We start from the raw sequence: 17,370 nt of genomic DNA on the forward strand, positions 1-17,370 counted from the left end.
TACTAGAGTGCTTTTTATTTCATCCCTGTATATTTCTGTGATTGCTTGTTTGCATATTTGTAACTGGATTTTTTTTAAAATGCTTTCTTTAGGGATATGTGGATTTAGACTCTATTTCTAGATATATATTTCCTCCTTCCCCTATGCCAGGGGTCTCAAACTCAATTTACGTGGGGGCCACTGGAGGCAGAGGCAGGCTGAGGCTGGGCCACATCAGATTTCCCGCCAAGCGGTCAAGAGCCTGAAGAAGCTGCCCAGGAGCTTCCTTAGCCCGGCTGGGGCTCCGAGGAGAAGGAGGGGCACGCGAGCCCTCGTCGTCGGCCACAACCCCCTCCAGCTCCTTCTTCACTACCACCACCACCACCAGCAGGAGGACGAAGAAGCAGAGAAGGGAGGGAGCGCTGGCGACCACCTAGCCAGGGAGGGGAGGAGGGCATGACATAAAATTAAAAAAAAAAACCACAGAATTTGCCTTGCCAAAGGAGAAAAGCCCCCACTGGTACCCACGGAATTAAGCAGAACAGGACACCCTCCCCACAGGTGCATGCGTGCACACACAAGCACACACACACACACACACACACACACACACACACACACACACACACACACGGAGATCCGGCAACCTTTCTCTGAGGGCCCCCCTCAAAAAAAGGCACACTCAACAGCAGCAGCTATCTCCACCATGACAGAGGAGCAAACTTTGTGAGGTGAGCCCAGGCAGCCTCCAGAGCTGAGGCGGCTGAAGCAGGACATAGAGGAGGAGGAGGAAGCACCGCCAGGTGCTGAGGCGGGCGCTGGCCAGGCTGGTGCTGGGGGTGCCAAGAGAGAAAGAGAGCCAGAGAGTCACTTTCCTGGAAGAGGCGGCAGCAGCTGCTGCTGTTGGAGGCTTGGAGGCACTCTTTGAGGACAGGCTGGGAGCGAGCTCTGCTCTCAGGCATCGCTCAGCAGCGGCTCAGGTGCTCAGGGAAAAGGGCCGGCAGCGCACCTTGCTTGCCGGCTCTCCCCCAAGACAGCGCCTCTTGCACCCTCCATCCGGAACTGCAGCCTGCCAGCCAGCCCACCTGTCTGCTGGCTGGCAGGCTGCAGTTCCGGATGGAGGGAGGAGAGCCAGTGAACGAGGTGAGACTTTTTTTTTACTCTTGACAGCAAAGGATGCGTGGGCACTTCGGGGGGGTAGGCAAGGCGGGGGCCACAAACTATCATCCAGCAGGCTGCAAAAGGCCCGCGGGCAGCGTGTTTGAGATCCCTACTCTATGCTGAGATGGCATGTTGAGGAAGTTACTTGTTCACAACAGACCTGCAATCTTCATCATACAGATTTGACTTGTTATTATGTATAGTGGAGAACGGTAACTTTGGTCACTACAACTCCCATCTGCCACAGCTTAGAAAATGGTGAGAAAGTTGCAGTTTAAAATATCTACCTGAAGTAAACTTTGTTATACATTAGCTTGTGCAACTAGTGAAAGGAAGAGAGAAATTATCTTATGATAATATCTAAAACGTGGTACTTGTTCCAGTCAATAGTGATTAATGACTTCAACCCTGAACTCACTGATGTAGGAATGTGACCCATTGAACTTGGTGGAAATCCTGTCTGAAGAAATTAACTTAAGATCACATTTTAAGGCATTTTTTTCTCATCCGATGCAAGAGAGAACACATGTTCACACTGTTGGTCAGTCGTGCGGATCTCAGAACAAACTTCAGAAAAGTGAATGCATTCCTACTCTGTTCTTCCAATAAGATCTTGATTTAACTTTCCATACCTGAAAGCCAGATGTCTCTAGCCTTATTCAGGTGATAAACTGAACTGCTCTTACTATGTAAGCTGAGGAACATTCTAGCACACCAGTGCCAATTCCATCACTCCTGTATGTCCAGAGGGCAACATTTTCAAGGGGAAAGCCTCTAATATCCATGGAAGCTCTTTGTGTTCTACCTCACACAGAGAGCTCTCACAGTTTAAGGACGCTGTTTCTCTTCAGATTCCATAAATATGAAAGCTGTGTAAGAGATAATAATGGAGAATAACGCTGTAGTCCTCTCCTTGATCACATGGCGAATGTACTCAAATATAATGCCTGAACAGAGCTCAAAGTTCAACTGTACAGTACATGTAAAGAGAGCTCTATTATATCTGCACAAGCACACTCTTTCAGAGAATAGCCTGCACTCTGCATTCTGCATGCTTGTTCTATTTTTCACATGAGGATGTAAAAATGTGTCTGTTTCATTTATGTTGAATTTCTTGAAATCCCATCAGCATTCTTGTCCCATTGAAGCACCATATTTGTCCAGGATTCCTCCCTCCCCAAGGATGGGCATAGTTTTCTCAATATGTGCAATTTTTTGTAACAATTAACTAACAAATGTGTGTACACACTGTAAATTTATGCACCTTTTAAGTGTGCACATTTACTTGGGTAAAAATCAAAGAAGGAAAAGTGCAGAAAGGAATCTGCTGCTTACCGGTATGTTTTCCTCCAGATGGTGAGAAACCAAAGACTCTGTCTGCTTTTACAAGTGTGATGAATTCATGAAAAAAAAAAGCAGCCTCTCAAGAACTGCTGTATAGCTCCGTGGTTTAGGTATGGTTCGGAGTTCATTTCCACACTGGGCCTCCTTGACAGGGGCTGAACTCAATGATCCATAGGGTCTCTTCCAGCTCTGTAGTTCTAAGATGATGGCAATAGTTATTATTATTTCCTGACATTGGAAGTATGGACAAGGGTAGGCAGATATGGAGAAAGCCAGAGAGTTCCAGAAAAACATATACTTCTGCTTCATTGACTACACAAAAGCCTTTGACTGTGTGGATCACAACAAACTATGGCAAGTTCTTAAAGAAATGGGAGTGCCTGATCACCTTATCTATCTCCTGAGAAATCTATATGTGGGACAGGATAGTTAGACAGTTAGAACTGGATGGGGAACAACTGATTGGTTCAAAATTGGGAAAGGAGTACAACAAGGCTGTATATTGTCTCCCTGCTTATTTAACTTATATGCAGAATACATCATGTGAAAGGCCGGACTGGAGGAATCCTGAACTGGGATTAAGATTGCTGGAAGAAATATCAACCTCAGAAATGCAGATGATGCTACTCCGATGGCAGAAAGTGAGGAGGAATTAAAGAACCTCTTAATGAGGGTGAAAGAGGAGAGTGCAAAAAATGGTCTGAAACTCAACATAAAAAAACTAAGATCATGGCCACTGGCCCTATCACCTCCTGGCAAACAGAAGGGGAAGATATGGAGGCAGTGACAAATTTTACGTTCTTGGGCTCCATGATCACTGCAGATGGTGACAGCATCCACGAAATTAAAAGACGCCTGCTTCTTGGGAGGAAAGTGATGACAAACCTAGACAGCATCTTAAAAAGCAGAGACATTACCTTGCCAACAAAGGTCCTCATAGTCAAAGGTATAGTTTTTACAGTACTGATGTATGGAAGTGAGAGCTGGACCATAAAGAAGGCTGACCACTGAAGAATTGATGCTTTTGAATTGTGGTGCTGGAGGAGACTCTTGAGAGTCCCCTGGACTGCAAGGAGAACAAACTTATCCATTCTAAAGGAAATCAACCCTGAGTGCTCACTGGAAGGACAGATCCTGAAGCTGAGCCTCCAATACTTTGGCCATCTCATGAGAAGAGAGGACTCCCTGGAAAAGACCCTGATGTTAGGAAAGTGTCAAGATGACAGGAGAAGGGAACAGCAGAGGACAAGATGGTTGGACAGTGTCATCGAAGATACCAACATGAATTTGACCAAACTCAGTGGAAGACAGGAGGACCTGGCGTACTCTGGTCCATGGGGTCATGAAGAGTTGGAAACGACTTAACGACTAAACAACAACAAGGCAGATACAACATATAACAGAAATCCAGCATGTGTACATTTAACCATTCATTCAATCAACTTGTGACTAGATCTCTCAGGTATATAAAAGGTAGATTTCATCAGGTATAGTTTGCCTGGGGGAGAAGGAGAGGGCTCAGCAAAGTACCAAGGGGATTACTTCTCACATGTATAGCTACATGCATAAAAGAATACAATATTTGAAGGTTTGTAATATGAAAGCTGAAATAAATTTATTTTCTCTAAATCCAGAAGATAGGTCCAAATTGGATTCAAATGAGAAAAAAGGAGATTTTGTCTCACTATTAGGATGTTTTTTTTTTCAAGATGAAAGCTGCTCAGCAGTGCAACAGACTGCCTCCAAGGGTGGTGGATTCTTCTTCACTGGAGGTTCTGAAACAGAGGTTACATGGCCACATCTCAGTGACATGTTAGCAGTGTATATCCTGCTTTGACAGGGGGCAAGACGTAATAACACATGGAGTCCTTTCCAGCCCTACAGGTCTATGATTCTCTGACTCTAATGCATCTCTGACTCTAATGGATCAACAAATTTGATTCGGGGGGGGGGGACTGTCTTGATTAAACTCAGATGAAGCATCATCATCCTGTGCCAGACCATTGGGCACCGAGACCTGAATTGTAGTACATCTGGCAAAAATCTGTCAACAGTTTTGGAGGCAGAGATCTTTCCTCAGATGAAATCTTTTTAACAGATATGAGAATTAAATCCAGAAGCTTCTGTGTACCCAACATGCAGTCTTCCTTTGAATGACAGCCCTTCCCATCCTTTGGAAGGCATTTCACACTGACTGAAAAACTTGTCCCATATTGTGTGGATTTGCACACCACAGTGCATGCCTTTATAAATCAAAGGCTATCTACAGTAAGTTAAACCATCCCTTTGCCTAATATTCAAGGAACAGGGTTGATGTGGAGGAAATGTTAATATCCGTAGACCGTCAAACACCAACAGCAATTAGATGAACTTTGTGTGTCCTCTGAATTAGGCCATATCATTGCAGGCTGCTTTGCTCTGTTAACAGTGATATTCCAAAAAACACTCAAGTGTGTCACTTTCTGATTTAAAATATGCATGCTCATTGGTCAGAAGTAGGGCAAAAAATGTCATCCAGTTTCTACAGAGATAAGGGAATTGATTAAAATAAGTGACCTTTCCATAACATTTGTGCTAAATAAAATAAAGTAAAATAAATTAGCCCATTGTTAGTTAGAAGATACAGGAATTTTTAGGATGCCTGATATTAATTTAAATAACAAACACAACCCAAAAATTATATTTGTTTATCCAAAGAGAGAAAGAGAGGGTTTTTCTTTTCTTTTCAAACTGACCTATTAAAACTACTCAGATGACTGTCTATGTTATATTTGTTTTCTGAACTGCCAGCCAAGGTGAGTCTTTTCTGATCTGGTACTTCCCATGCAGATCACTGTGTGCATGACATGCCTAGGCTGGCTATATTAAAAGAGTGGCCGGCAGCCCCATGAGATTGTGTCACGCCAGATAATTTGCTCTGGCAATGTTTCTGAAGTTGATCCAATGTTCCCGCTTTCACAGTTTAGATGGGACACCTCCAGCTTCTGTAATCAGATAGAATTAAGTGGTGCTGGTAGGCGCTATGATGGAGCAGGACCAATTCTATGGAATGTCTCCAAGGACTGGAAGATGGACATTGGGTAAAGTTCAGTCTCAAGGCAGAAAGAGAGATTACACAACAGGAAACACATCAAAAAGAGCAAATGTATATGCAGGGCTATCCTGCCTGTCAGATACATCTAATGCACATTTTCGTATGGCCACATAAAACTACAACTGAAATCCTTCATGTTACATGTTGAGTAATCCTACTGAATCAGTAGAGGTGGATTAAGATCCTTAGAGGCCCTAAACATGGAAAAGATCATGGTGCCCCTAAGAATATAACGTGTCACAGCTCCCACAGATTGGGGGGGGGGGGATGTATAACACGGATATTATAGAGATGAAAATACGGTAATTTAATTGTATAGCATGTGGCAGAAAAGAACCATGTTTTGTATACAAAATCATACATGCAGTCAAATTACTGGCTTCTAACTAAATCTTGCACTTTCATGCTTTGATTAATGTAGACAAATTTTGTCAGAATCTGTGAACTGAAAAAGTTCAAACAAGAACTTAAAACCTCTTTGGGCGCATTTTTAACAGTGGCTGTCATTTATTTGGCTTCCACATATAGTGCATAGGCCGTGGGTCTAAAAGACCTGCAGCTCTTTTTATCCATTCCCCCTCCCAACCTCCCAAAATACAGAAATAAAAATAATAAAACAAACACAAAGTGATGATGATGATTGATCATTTCACTCAAAACATAAATTTTCTTGCTTGGCAAGTGTTTATGCTTTTTAGTTTTTACTAGTTCATACCCAACCAATTTAGAGAGGGATGGATGAAGGGAGCATAGAGTAAGGGATGGATGTGATTGTTAAGGAGGGTGCACCATTTGCACAATGGTCCATGGTAAATCTCGCACTGAAAAAAGACTCTGTGGTGCCCTCTTCTTTCGATGATGCCCTAAGCATGTGCTTATTTTGCTTAATGATTAATCCGAGGATATGAATTTGGTGAGCCACCTTCTTAATTAGTTCCACTGATTCTACAGGCCTACCCTAGTTGTGACTTACTATGCTAAGCAATAGGTTCTTAGCTATGTCTTTCTTCTTCTGCCTTAGGAAAGCATACCAGACCTCTGGGTAGTTTGGGCGGCATATAAATTGAATAAATAAATAAATAAACATATATGGGGAAGCCCAATAAGCAACATTACATATAATTCAGGAGTCCTGTAAATAGGTTCCTCAACAATTGTACAGTGTTTAAAGCAGCCACAACCTCAAGGAGTGGAAGTAAATGCATATCATCCCCAGTATGAGATTCAGTATGTTTTTGTATATCAGTTACTGGTGAGTTCAGTTTGGAGGCTCCTATTGCAACTCATGTCTTGCTGCAAACGTCTCCCTGCTGGGCTAGGTGGGCCATTCACCTGATCTGACTTGGCACTTCCTTTCCTTTGTTCTTATGGTATTAGGAGATATAGTACAGGGAGTAGATATGCAGTCACTATCTATAACTAGAAATATCCAGAAAAGGATAAGAGAGTTATCCATATGTGTATGCAACACTGGTTGCTCTTTTATTCTTTAAATATTCTTAATATTTCTTCCAAAGTGCAGAATTTTGTAAAAACAGCCTAGAGTTCTAAAATTCCAGGCAACTTTGAAAGACACAAGTTGTGTTGCCTGCTTTTGGGGACTCCTTTGTACATAGGGACGTGGTGGCGCTGCAGGTTAAACTGCAGAAGCCTCTGTGCTGCAAGGTCTGAAGACCAGCACACATAAGATCAAATCCATGCTTGTCCCAGCTCCTGCCAACCTAGCAGTTAAAAAGCATGTAAATGCAAGTAGATAAATAGGTACCACCACGGTGGGAAGATAATGGTGCTCCGTGTCTAGTCATGCTGGCCACGTGACCATGGAAACTGTCTATGGACAAACGCTGGCTCTACGGCTTGGAGATGGAGATGAGTACTGCACCCTAAAGTCGGACATGACTGGACTCAATGTCAAGGGTAAGCTTTACCTTTACCTTGTACATTCATCCAGGTACTGAACTTTCAGTGAGTCCTTACAATTGTGTGCTTACCATACTTTAACCCTTCTTTATCAGACTATCTTTTCCAAACTCATTGATTCTTCAGTGCCCTCTTTTGTACCAAGATTTATTTACTCCTCCAATCAATTATGTTTTATTGAATACAGTAAGCTAGAAGCATGCACATACAAGCCCCATTGTTTCCTTAGCTTTAAGTCTACAGAATGGATTGGCTTTCACATTTTTCACTGCAACTCAGCATTTGCAGCCCAGATTTGAAAGGTGAAAAATGAGAATGCCCATAGAAGTGGATGAATTTTGTACTCCAGTAATACATGTTACATGACAGTCAGGGAAGGGACATAAGCAACTGTTCTGCGAGCAGGCAAAGACCTTTCTCTTCAGGCAAGCCTCCCCTCAGTAACTAGCTACCTATGTGTGATTTTTAGATGGATTGTGATGCATTACTTTTACCAGATTTTTAGTATTACTTAGGTTTTCTATTTTTGTATTTTTGTTAAGTTAAGTTAAATAAATAAATAAATAAACAAACAAACAAATAAATAAATAAATTTTCCATTTTCAGAGTGGCTTTTAAAAATGTATATATACTTATTGTTCTTAGCTTTAATATTGCCTTTTAATGATGTAAGATGCCTCTTTATACTCATTGTTCTTAGCTTTAAATATTATCTTTTAATGACGTTAATCACCGTTGTATAATTATTGTTTTCATCTTTAAATATTGTCTTTCAATGTTGTAAGCTGCCTTGGGTCCTTTTCAAGGAGAGAGGAGGGGTAATATATTTTAAATAAATAAATAAAAATAAACAATACCTATGGGTTGCTAACAACTGTCTGAGCACAAAAGAACTGTTGCGTGCAACACAGTCAACCCATGGAAATGATTACCTATCAACTGTCCTAAATGAATTGTCTATATCAGGAGTAGAGATGGGGGTATTTGTATTTGTATACAAATACAAATATCCCTGCACAGGTGGCGTTAACGATGGCCCAGCCCCACGGGGCTGAATGGTCCACTCACCAATCCGCCGTGGACGCGGACGGCGCGATTCTACAAATGGCTCCGCAGCGCACAGTCCGCTTGCCACTCCTGGCAGGAGAACAAGCCCCACTGCAAGGCTGAAGAGTGGCGAGTGGATTGTGCACTGCAGAGCCATTCGTAGAATCACACCATCTGCATCCACGGTGGATCGAAGAGTGGAGCCCCATATACGAATACCCCCATCTTTAATCAGGAGCCATAGAACACAGACCACAACTGTGCACATCTAGAAGCTATGAGAGAAAAGGTCAAGATACAAGTTCATTATAAATGCAGTTAGAGTTTGAAATACCTTCTGGTGTTGTGTTCTCAGCTACATAAGTTGTAAGGGAAAGGAAACTTTCTCTCCAGCAATTAGACTACAGCAGAGGCTCTAGGGAAATTAGGACCCTACTCTAGAGCTTACTTAGCATAAAAGTTAACACAGCCCTGTTTCCATCATTAATCATTTGGATCTGATGTGTTTTTTCCAATAGTGCTACAAAGGGCATTTGGGAGACATTTCACTGATTTTGGTATCAATTTATACAGGGGTTAGTGACCTGTGGTTGTTATGTGATGTTTACATCGGAAAAACAACAACAACAACAACAACAACAACAACAACAACAACAACAACAACAACAACAACAACAACAACAACAACAACAACAACAACAACAACAACAACAAGGTTTCAAGATTTGGGTTCCTGTGCTGCAGGAATATCTCTGTTGGAGTAAATTGTTTCTGTGGGGTTTGTCAAGTGTTGAATATCAGGACCATGGGTTGCAGGCTGCAGGGTAATGGGGGACAGAAATATCTTCGAGATTTTTTTGTAAGTGGCATATCACATAGCTGTAACAAAGGAACACTGTTTCAATCAGGTGCCAACATGCTTGTTTTCTCTTTGAAGATACAAGTCGCGTGGTGATCAGAACCATAAATGTGTTCCTATGGGGAATCTTGATTAAAAAACACAAGGACCACTTACTGGTGAGGCTGATGTAGAATCATTAGTTTTCCATGCTCTCAGATCCCTGCAGCCACGTTTCACTCAAACTGGTAATGCCATGTTACGAAGCGCTCTTGCAAAAAGTTTTACAACCACCATGGTGGTTTTCCTGATCCCGCTGCTCTAATTTAGCCTTGCTTTTGCAAAACCCCATCTGTGAATGCTTGCCGGAGAGCAACATTCAGTGCAGCTAAGGCAGGGATAGCTGTTTGTGTGTATGTGTGTGTGCTTTTTAAAGTAAAAGAAAAAAAACATTTCCTGTAAGCTGGCTTGAGGCAAAAGTACCAATGCTGCCCTAATTCAAAGATACAGACACTAAGCTAAAACAGAGCTGACATCACTGTACGCTGAGCATGTCTGTATCAATGACCTTTGAAGCATCCCCTTGCCTTTCTCACAGATCTGGCAATGTGCAGGTATCTGGCATTGTATTCAATTATGAGCCAGGTAAGTTAGATATTTACACTGACAACTGAAACTTTATACCCACTTCATATTTAACTGGCTGAGGATATAATGGCCACAGTTGAGCACAAGCACGGGCATCGTCCTCTGTCATGTGTCTCAGCTAATGTGCAACATGAGCATTATAGGGGCAGTCCTTTGTTCATCAAAAGGACAAAGGTTGCATATATCCAATGCTGTACATCTCCACTTCGCTGCATGCCCTTGTTAAGAGCGTACCAAAGAGATGCATGCTTGATGGCACTTCTGCCACACAAGGAGACATAAGCAGACTTGGAATTTGTGGGTGATGCGTTAAGTATTATCAGTACTAATTGTGTCCCTTGGAGTTCCAACATCGGTCTTCCTTTATTTAATTGCTGAAGGGGTGGAAAACTGGGGCCATCCAAGCGTCCCATCACCCCACATGACTGGATGTCATGACTAAGGCTGATGGAAGTTACAGTCCAAAAACAGCATTGGAGGACTCACTCATGTATTATAAGCACAAAAGGTTCATTTGTACTGCAGTGAGCAGGGAAGGAAACTTTAACCCATTCCTTCTTTAGCACAATTGTATTGAAAATGTCCCCTCCCTATACTGCCATTACATCAGAGATGGGAAAGGTTACACTTTTTTTTAATTCCCAGAATCCTCCATGTTCTGGCCATTCTGGCTGAGATACTGCAGGAGTTGTAGTCCAATAAATTAACTTTTCTTCTCTCTGCATTAGATTTAGGGGGACAGGTGTCATGTGTGCTCTTGTCTGAGCATACATGTGGTCCATGGAATTCTTTGCAACTGAGGCAGGGAAAGAACTGGTTAAAACTTTCCCTTCCTTTGCATTAAGATCCCAATGAAACTCTTTCCTAGTTATGTAATTACATGGGGGAGGGGGAGTCACGACATGCTTGCAAGTAACGTAATTAGCACCATGTACTGTTAGGCTGTCATTCTCGAGGTTATGTGGATGACCCCGCTCAGCAAACCAAATTATTTGAAAGCTCAAGTGTGAGGCTTCACATGCGCTTAATTCAGTAGCTTCCATGCAAGATTAAGGAGATATTAAGCATTACATTGCCAGATTAATATAATTAATGTGCATCGAGTTACACAAAGATTTGTTGGGGGGGGGGACATTCTGTCTGATACTTATGATCACATATTTCAACTCTCGGATAGTGAAAACTTAATTAATAGCTATAATTAATATAAAGAATTAATATGAATATTTATTGATATTTAATATCTTGAAGCCTGACAAGATTTTCTTTTTGAAATCAACATATGGTTTTCTTCTGACTAATGTATGTGGAATAAATGTTTTGATTCATATATATTAACCTATGCTCATTATGTTGAAAAGCCATTGCTTATTTCTGAAATTTGATTCAGTGAGAACAGTTAAATCAGGACCACCCAGCAGAGATATCCACAGTTTGTGAAGAGAGGACACATAGGAGCTGAGGAAAAAATAAAGCAGATATTCTTAAACATTATTCCTTCTTTCAACCCAGTAAGATTATTAGCTACCCAGAGTGTAACTTTTCACTGATTATTATGAGATCATATGTTATTGACCATCTCTGTTCACCCTAGCTGGGAACTAATGTTATCATAGCTGGTCCTCCCTTTTCATTTGCAAAACAATCCTGAGAGACCAGATTAGATGATCTTCCCCAAGATCATCCTCTGAGCATTCCCAGTGAGTGGGGATTTGCACCAGGATGTTGCTGGGCTAGGTGTGTTATTTCCATCACATTTCTCTCATATGGTCATTGTGTTTGAGCTGTGTGTGGCTCTTTGAAAGCTACTAAGCCATTGCAGAATATAATTATTTTACTATTAATATGAGAAGAGAATATATCATATAAGATTCTAGAGAAAGCCTGCAATGGACCATAATAATTAATTGGGTACTCAGTTATGCTTGCCATACTTTAAATCTTCCTTACTGAAGTCCAGTCTAGTCCATCATTCCCACTGGGGCCTACTACATCCCTACTAGAAGCCAACAAGTAGAACCTGCTTGAGGGCAATACAGTGGGGTCTTGACTTGAGAACTTAATCCGTATTGGAAGGCGGTTCTCAAGTCAAAAAGTTCTCAGGTCAAATCTGCATTTCCCATAGGAATGCATTGAAAACCATTTGATCCGTATCTGCTCTTTTCCGTCCATAGAAACTAATGGGAAGCTGCTATTCTGCCTTCGACCACTAGAGGGGGATATTTTGTTTCTTTTTTTCTTAGGTCAAGAAAGGTTCAGGGAAGGCAGGGAAAATACAGTCCAGGCAGTACCAGGCAGTCTGAAAACTGTCTCCCAATCCACTCTCTAAACGCTGGGAGGAGTGAGGAAGCAGACAGGCACCCTTTTCACTGGCCAACAGTTAACTGGAAGTTCAAATTTTGCACTTTCCCTGCCTCCCACGTGGTTTTTTTTCAGTTTGTAACTCAAATCTAAGTATGTAAGTCAAGTCAATATTTTCCTATGAGAGTGGTTCTTAAGTCAAAATGTTCTTAACTCGAGCCGTTCTTAAGTCAAGCCCCCACTGTAATAAATTGCAACCTCACGCTTACTCACCAAGCCATATTTGGAGGCATATTACTGTACTTCTGATGCTAGGGAGAGCATCTAGTCAGCATATATTTGATTTCCAGTACCACAGTATCAGGAAGACACAAGTTAGGTTGAAGTACTTCACCTTAGTGTTGAGGTGGTGAGACATGTGGCAGCTGTGTGTGTTTGCAGTGTGTCATTCTGCTTTCTCAGATCATATTTACATAAATGGGATTAACCAATCCCCCATACTCTCTCAGGCACTGAGCTCATATACTATGCTGAATACTATTAGTTCACAATAACCTTGTATGGATTTCAAAGTTACGTCACCAAAACATTTGATCATTTGACATGTTATATATATATATATACACCATTCTGCTGCTGCTGTTACTCCCAAGTCACTCACTGTAGAGCGAAGACCTGTGTTGCTTTTTATGGTAGAGTCAAGACAGGAGAATGGACTTCTTTCAAGCAGTGCTGCAGAAGACATGGTCCTAATTTGCTCTTAGTAACATAGACCTTTGTCTTCAATAAAAATAAAACAACAGTCTCACAAGCTACTAAGTATTTTTCACAGCAGCTCACCCTAACTTTACTGTGAGAAGTAAAACACTACTTGTTGCATAAAAAAGTAATTACTTTGCCTGTTATGTTACTTAGACCTTGTGACTCTCCCCACAAAGTAACTGACTACAAGCAATGTCATTATTTGTAATATATTACCTGTAAGCTCTGAAGAGGAGGAGGAGAACAACATGGCTTCATTGTGATGGTTTAATTGCCCTTTTCCCAAATACTGTATGCACCCAGGCTCAGCTCCTTATCACTGTTAATTATTATTCTGAAGTTCTAAATAGCTTGATCACCCATACTAAAGGCAGCTGTTGTCTTCTCCCATAGGCACCCAGCCACTAAAATCAACATAAGCATCTCTGCTCTGTGGCTCAGCTTTGAAAACTGTCAATCACTGAGGCTTAGATGGGATGTGAAGAAATCACATAAAATTTCTAAACATCCCCCCCTCACCTTACAAAGCAGAAAATACATAAGCAGAGCAAGAACAAATGTCTGGCTGATTAATGAAAACAGACAGGAGCAACCCATAGGATGTTTTAGATTTTTTCCAAGTCCAGGAAACAAGGAAACAGATGCTGCAATCATACTTCCAGAATTGTACAAAGGTCATTCACACAAATGCAAGAACTCTTGACAAAGAATATCTTGCCACCTCACAGGTGAGGAAAAATATCTTACAGTTCATGTGTTTTGTTCTCACACCTCTGCCTAGGAACCTAATGAGCTGCTGCCAAGCAGAGCAAATACTCGTGGACTGTATGGAGATATATTCTGACATACCACAAGGCAACTTCTTACGCATCCATAGGAACACAGTGATACCCACTATAAGGCAGAGACTAATAGTGGTGACGAATCAACATGGCAGAACAGTTAAGTTTGCACATTTGCTTATGAGGGGGGGAAACTATATATAACATCCACATTCTGTACACTAAAAAGGGAATATCTAGATTTTAACCTGCTTCCCTTGAGAATTTTCTCTGGGCAGAACTTATAAAGGGTATTTTGCATGAATGTGTAATAACAATAGTAACAATGGTTATATATGAGTATACACAGTAGATACCTATTGTAGTGCTGTAACTAAGAGCATAAGCCAGACGGACTTTGGTATACTTCCCATCCCAGCCACACGGTCACAAGGATCTCTAACTTCAACTACTTTTTTTCTTTTTTTCCATATCCTAATACCCTTGTTTCTCAGAGGCAGGAAAATATTTTAGTCTTCCTTATAGGACAGTTGAAAAGATGACAAAAGTCACATATGTGAAGCATTCTGAACACCTGACATGGCTTATATAAATGTTACATATTCTCATTCATATTATTTTTGTTTTTGGTAATGCCATAGTGTTCCTGCTTTTTAATGAACACTGCAAAAGCACTCACAGAAAAGTATGTCATATTATGGAACATACATTCTATTTGTATACTGACCTTACAGAGTGGATTTCCTCAGCATATGACAGTTTGTTACACAGCACCTCTCTCTCTCTCTCTCTCTCTCTCTCTCTCTATCTCTCTCTCTCTCTCTCACACACACACACACACACACACACACACACACCATCCCTTGTGAAGGACTGGATTTTAAAGGCAATAGAAAGGTGAATTTGGAGCTGCTGTTCTATAGGCACGTGGCCACATTTTGACACATTATTCTAAGCTATGTGTCACTTAAGTCAGTCCATGATTCTATGAACTTTTAAAGCAACCAAGACTGAGAAGTCTGGAATAAGCCCATTGTGGAATTTGCCATTCCTGCCACGATCACGCTGGCTGCCCAAGAGCAGTTTCAGATGTGAGCATCTGAAGTCTCTCACTCAAAAGATTGCTAATCTTTCAAGACATGCCGGCTGCTGTCACCTGCCTTGCCCCCTTCTCGGATAAAACATCTCCAACCGTCAGCTTTCCTTCTCCCTCTTAGCACACTGCCAAGCTGCGTTTGTTCTATCTGTTCCCGACCTTTTAATCAAAATGACTATTCACGTCACATTTTATTACTGCTGACAACTATAGATTTCATTTCCCCAATTGCACCCAAAGCAATTTCCACCCCTTACTTCCATTTGCAATTCAGCTGCTAATCTTGCACAAGGAAACCATGTCAGAAGATACTGTATGTTTATTCCCCCCAGACAACAACAACAACAATAAATATGCATATCTTGGATAGAAGTCAGCTGTTCTTTCCTTTCCTGTGCTGGAATGCTAAACAAATATCCCCCACATGCAGCTGAATCACCTCTGCCTGCCTCGGTTGCAAGACTCTGAAAGGCTCTGACAGTGAGATTCTACTAAGCTAGCTGGTACTGTCTAATGAAAAATAATTCTGATGACGATTTGTCATTTACAGGTCACACAGCTTTGCCTGTACACGCACACAAACACACCTCCCAAGATGGTTTAAGCAGTTTAGCAAGATGTGGAAGAGTTCAAATGGGATCCAGCATCTTCTCCAGGAGTTTCCCCTTAGACCGGTGATAACAAGCAAACATGCTCCTGAGACAATTGTTCTATTCTGGGATGCTTCCCTCTAAACTAAGCCCTTTTCTCCTCCTCCCCTGCTCCTTTTCTCCTCCTGACACCACAAACTGTCTGAGCTGCTGCAGTGCAGAATGTCAGTTTACTCATTGGGAACTTTCAATGCAGAACATTCAGAGTGATGCAGTCAACCAGATAACGCAGCACTTACCCTAATTGAAAAAATCCTCTCTTTGGACAAAGGCAAACCGAAGGAAGCGCCGTGCTCCAAAATGAGCTGGTTTATTGGGAGGGCAAAGCTAAGTTTTCAGTCAGCACCCTCCAAGTAGAGAGGCATCCTGGGCTCTGCCTTTTGCTGTTGACGTTGAACTCCTCACTGTCTAGAAAAAGGAGAGAGAGAGAGAGAGAGAGAAGGAAAGATAAGCTGGAATCCTCGGGAGGGACCTGAGTAAGTGAAAGAGTACAAAAGCTCTGTTGCTTAAAGGGGAGGGATGTTTAACAAAACGTGCTCAGGTCTGAATGATCCAGTAGCTGCTGGTGCTGCTGAGGCTGCTCCTCCTGCTGCTGCCGCCGCCGTGATAGGTCTCTGTCCTGTCCCCTGAGCCGTGGGATGATTGTTGACCTGATTAATACCAGGCACTCTCTCTACAGAGAGAGAAAGCATCGGGAGGATTGGTGGGTCGCCAGGGAGTCGCGGACGGCACTGGGGCCACTTGGGAATGTCATCTCCTTCCAGATTAATAGATGTGATGCTGCAGCTGAGTTGTAATTTTGCAAGGTGGGCTACACACAGGGTAAAACCATCCGGCAATTTCAAAATGAACATACATTCCTGCAGTGCTGCCTCCCCCCCCCAAAAAAAAAATCAAGGTGCCTGAGCATTCTGAACAGGTTATGGCTGATTAATTAAAACAGACAGATGTAGCTTCTTAGATTATGTGACGCTCACCGTATGCAAAGCTTTGGGAGCCAGGGGGACATTGAATGCTCTCTTTTAAGCATGGAGACGGACATGCAGGTTCCAGTCCGATAGAAACAGTGATGGGCAAATCTCCCAGACAGATGTTAAGTAGTGTTGGGTGGGAGGGAAGGAAGTTCTGCAAGGTGCATTTGGCAGCAGGGACATGCCATTAAACTTGCAAAGTTTTTGTTTTTGCTCCCTGCCCCGGCCCAGGAGAGAAGTGCTCCCTTGAAACACAGTTATCAAGTCAGTGGCAAACAAATGAGATGTGCAGTTGGGCTCACTGAATCATTTTATAACAGGTAGCAACCCCGGCAGCTCCGTCATGTCATTGGCCAGCCAATGAAGGGATCGAGTGAGTATTATTCAAGATTCTAAAGGATTAATTTATTAGGATAGTTATCTGTTTGCGGAATGAGTGTTTGGTTTTCCTACAAAATAGTGCTCAGATACACATTATAAACGGGCCATGGAGTAAGGCTATTAAAAAATTTCACTAGGGCTGCAATGTTGCTGGTGAAAATCAGGAGTGGTTGCTGGTTTTGCTGCTTTGCTGCTCATGAAAAAAATAATGAGAAATTTAATGGCTATGAGGTTGGCACCAGAGACATCTCTGGCACCAGAGAGCCCTGCCAGGGTGCGAAGTAGAGGGTCTCCTCCACTTCTGAAGTATAAAGGAAGACAAGAGGAAGGGCTTATTCTCATTTTTACCCTATGGTACAACCATAACCTTTTTTTCTGTCAGCAAAAGTAGAAAAT

General features: G+C 42.0%; 1 protein-coding gene across 3 annotated transcripts in view; it reads right to left on the bottom strand.

Moving 5' to 3' along the window:
- The window catches only part of CDH12 (cadherin 12), an 875,078-nt gene that overhangs the window by 360,754 nt on the left and 496,954 nt on the right, over positions 1–17,370 (bottom strand). For all 3 annotated transcript variants that reach the window (XR_012086709.2, XM_078391722.1, XM_078391723.1), the window contains exon 4: positions 15,862–16,030. The gene's annotated coding sequence lies outside the window, so the exon portion shown is untranslated. The remainder of the gene's footprint in view (positions 1–15,861; positions 16,031–17,370) is intronic.

The sequence above is a fragment of the Pogona vitticeps genome, chromosome 4, assembly GCF_051106095.1.
Source record: "Pogona vitticeps strain Pit_001003342236 chromosome 4, PviZW2.1, whole genome shotgun sequence".
Lineage (NCBI taxonomy): Eukaryota > Metazoa > Chordata > Lepidosauria > Squamata > Agamidae > Pogona > Pogona vitticeps.